The following is a 4,267-nucleotide window of genomic DNA, read 5'->3' as shown; positions in this document are numbered from 1 at the left end:
CCCAAAGCAGTGCTGCCCAGTGGCACTCCTGCCACGTGCGGTGCTAGCATGGAGCCGCATTGCTGCTTCGCTCCCCGGGAAGCCCAGAGGCACCTCGGCCTGGTGCTGCACCGAAGTTTATTCAATGTGAGAAGCAGGCTCCTTGTTTCAGGACCCCCTTTTCAGCGCTGGGCAATAAACCCTCACCACCACAGCTTTTCCTTTGGAAGAAGGACCTGGTGTTTGTGGAGGGTGATCTGCAGCACTCTCCCATCTCTCCATGGACGGATTAGCACATCAATGTGCTCTCCGTGGCAGGGTGAATATGGCAAGCCCGCATTTGCACTTGAATATCCAGTTAACATATGGGCAGGCAGCTGATGTCTCAATCAATTTCCAAGGCTGGCTGCTACAAGTACTTAACTTTACCCCTGTCCAGATGTGTGTGTGTGGGTGATGTGCTGTGCATAAAGGAGGAAGAAACGGCACAGGGAGGAATGTGTTGGAATTGGCACTTTGGAAAATGCACACTCGGCTCGAACGTGCAAACACCCAGCTCACATCTCAGGGCAATTACCTCTATTTACGTTCCTGAGCCAGAGTCGAAGCCCAGCCTCAGTGAGCGGCTTGCTCACTTGAGAAAGCTTTATAATCATTATGCTAAAGTATTTCTTTTGAAAACATTTTCAGTTTCTTAAACAGTTAGAATATTTATAAAATATGGCAGCAATTACTACATATTTCTTTATTCACACTGATTATAGAGCCTATAATTACACTTAAGCCTCTTATTTGTATATCATGGCAGCATTAAGAAAAGCTCTGTGATTTGTCTGCGTGTTGTTCTTTTCAAGTTGTCTGTGGCTGCGGTCTCTCCCTCTCCTCTCCGCAGAGACTTCGTCTAGTTTTGCTGCCCAAACTCGAATGCTCCCAGGTGTCTGCTCGGCCCGGCCAGCCCCTCGCAGAACATGTACTTCTAGGCTAGCAATTTATGATGACAGGTAACATTCAGCTTCATATTATTTGGACTCCAAGCCCGGTGTTTACAGCCAGCTTTTCACAATAATTTACAGACAGGGAAACATTTTCCTGGATCGTTTTTTGACCTGCTGTAAAACAGCCAGCGGGGGAATAATGGAGCTGGGTTGGCCTTGCATTCATAAAGGTAATGCAGACCGGAGCTATCGATAGCAGCGCTGTTGCATCCTCTGCTCTGTGACATTTTGCATTTGCTCGCCCTTAGCCTCTTGCCGGGAGGATGTTCGCTGTGAGCAAGATTGGGTCGGGGCCCCAAATACCTAGGAGACTGATAAGGGAAAACTATGGGGAGGGGGCCTGCTTGGTTTGGCTTCAGCAGCAACGCTGATGGCTCTGAAATCCCAGCCCTTGGAGCCATCTATCATGAGTGATTAAAGATAAAAGTCCTCTCTGAATTAGACAGGAAATCCAAAGTTGACTGACACAGACAGTGCCCTTTGCAAAACAGAAATAATTGGCCCTGGAATGTCTTGGCTCTTGCTCGCTCCCGTTCCCGTTTCACTGACTATTTCAGTCTTATTGTTGGTATGTGATTCCCTGTTTGCAAAACTGCTTATTACAGGGGAGACGGGCCCTCCTGGCTCCTTCGGTGCTGCAGAGGCCTGCGAGCACACCCGGCTCGGCTGTTGTGGAGGCTGCTGGGGGGTCTGAGGATAAGGAAGTTAAAATGCCGCTCACCTGGGGGGCCTGGAAAAACCCACTCTGCTGCTCTGCCAAGAGCAAGCACCAGGCAGCATCCCCCGCTGCTTGGGCAGAAAGGTTTTCTTGGGTGCCCTGGCTCTGCAGAGCTGCTTGGCCCGTGTACCAGCACCCGGGGCATCTGGTTTCTAGAGGTCTGATCCCGCCAATAAGCTGTGTCAGTGTTGGCCTTACTCCCGTGACAGCATGCTCCTCCGGACCCCGTGCCCTTGGGCTCGCTGAGACCCTATGCAGGGGCAGAGAGCATCTGCGGGGCTCGCCTGGTAAGGTGAGGAGGGCCTTGGTTTGGAGCTGATGGTCTCTGGCCTAGAGCCTAGGTGGACAGCAGCAAGAGGAGGACGCTGTGAAAGAGGCCAGAGGCTTCTGCAGGAGAAAGGCAAGTTGTGGGGGGTGCAGCATGAAAAGACAAACCTAAAAATGTATTTCTGCTCCTGCGGTCATTCGTTTTGCTGCTAGGCAGTCTCTGCAGAGCAGCCGTTTGCAGGTGGAGGCTGCAATGTTTTGCTTGGCCTTCCTCAGCCAAAGAACACTTTGGACTCAGCCCAAGCCCGTGTCCTTACCCCAGGGCAGCTGGCCAGCTCCTTGGTCCGGCACGGGGCGGGACCCTGGCAAAGCTGGCAGGGGCTGCTAAGCACTGAGCCTGGGAACCCCGGCGGCTACGGAGCCCAGCGTGCGCGGGGCAGTGCCAGCAGCAGCTGTGGTCCCTGCCAGCAATGCTGCTGCAGAGGCACCGAGAGAGGCAGCACTTGCAGCTATCTGTGTCACCGTTCCCCACACCGAATTGGAACCGCTGTCCTGAGCTTTATGGGAGGACGGAGAAGGCACAGCCAGCTCCACCTGGAAAAGGGTCACTTGGCACAGGCTGTTCGAGTGGACAGGGAGGACAAAGAGGACAATGACACAACTGGGCCCGGAGACAGCGAGAAAGAGCAACAGGATCAGCCGCAGCAGAAGCAACAGCAACATTGACAGTGATGAGGACAGAGAATGTAACCCCAAATCGGGGCTGGGACTAAGGGACTGCGATTGGGTTAGGGAAGGGCAGTGGATATATACAGAAATACATTTTAAAAAAAAAAAAGTCCTGGACTTTATGGGTGTCATGGCTGAGGGCTTGAGGCCCTGGCTTGGGGCTCAGCTGACCTGGGTCCTGGTTCTGCCACTGCTCCGGCCTGCAAAGCTTTTGGCAAGAAGGTTCCTGTGCTCCTGACCAGAGGTACCGGTGCAGGCAGCTCCCGGGGCAGCAGGGGACATCCGTGTTGCTGGATGTCATCTGACAGGCCTGGATCTAAAGCAGCAGATCTTGCACCTTTCCCCCGTTTCAGGTCCTCAGGTATGACCCTCCTGTCATATCACGCTGGGACCCTGGAAAAGGGGCGGATAGTCGCTTTCTCAACCCTCTCCTGGTGCTGCCAGCCTGCTGGCTCTGTGCCCCCGAGCAGCAGTGCAAGGGTTAAGAGGCAAAGCCGGACTGAAATTTCACTGCATAAAGGAGCTCCCTTGCGCGGGATAAGCATGTACACAGCTCCTCTTGTTACGCTTGACAGATGTGCAACAATAGACAATGAGTGTACGTTGGGAGCCAGAAAGAGCTAAGCAGAACGCTGCTGAGAATTAGCTGGGAGAGCAGAGCCCTCCTATAACAGCACATTGTTCTCCTGAAGATAAATCTCCACTGAAATATGAACGCCAAGATTGCAGAGGCTTTCCCGAACAGCCTTGTCGATAGCCCAGCTCCCCATGTCCCGGAATCAGCTTTGCACAGAGGCCCAGAGCTGCAAGCAGCAAACTCCTGGCTTTCCCAGCAGGGCAAGGAGAGTCACTCGTGAGCTGGCTGTACGGGGTGATGGGCCGGGCTAGGAGAGGCTGGTGCACGTGGCACAGCTGTGGCCCAGCCAGAGTTTGCATGCCACAGGGACTCAGCAGCGGGCAATGCCGCACTTTTGGTACCGAGTTGCATCTGAGAGCCTTGTTCTTGCCGGGCTTTTCATTGCTAGCTTCTCCGTCTGCTCCTTTTGCTGTAGGGCCTGCTTCTGGGGGCGGGGGTCACCAGACTCTGGGTGTGCGCCGCAGGGGAGAGCAGCCCTCCACTAGCCGCAGCCATATTTGCACAAGTGCCAGAATAAATCGCTTGCACATGCCAGCTGCACGTTCCTGCCTTTTGGAGCTGGGGGGTCCTGCCTGGGACTGAGGAGCATGCGGCTGCTTCTGGGGGCCAGCAGGCAGAGGGGAGGGGATGAAGCAGAACACGCAGGATGGAAAGCACGTCACCTTCTGTTCTGGGCACAAGCAGAGTCCGAGCCTCTCCCCTTGGCCTGCAGGACGGCTGGGGAATGAATCCAGCCCGCAGCTGTCGATCCGCAGCTCACGTGCATGTGGCGCATCATGCGTGTTCCCAGCCAGCAGCCTGGAACCAGCCCCGCATTGGCGAGTCGTGTGCTATTGTTTCTGTCCTTGCCTGCGGGGCGGATGCGCCTCGCTACCCTGGCGTGGGGATAGGGCTGGACAACGTCGCACTGGATTTCTGCAGGCTGTCACGTGTCAGCATGTC

This window comes from Alligator sinensis, unplaced genomic scaffold (assembly GCF_000455745.1).
Source record: "Alligator sinensis unplaced genomic scaffold, ASM45574v1 scaffold98_1, whole genome shotgun sequence".
NCBI classification, from domain to species: Eukaryota; Metazoa; Chordata; order Crocodylia; family Alligatoridae; genus Alligator; species Alligator sinensis.
Note: the sequence above shows the minus strand (reverse complement) of the source record.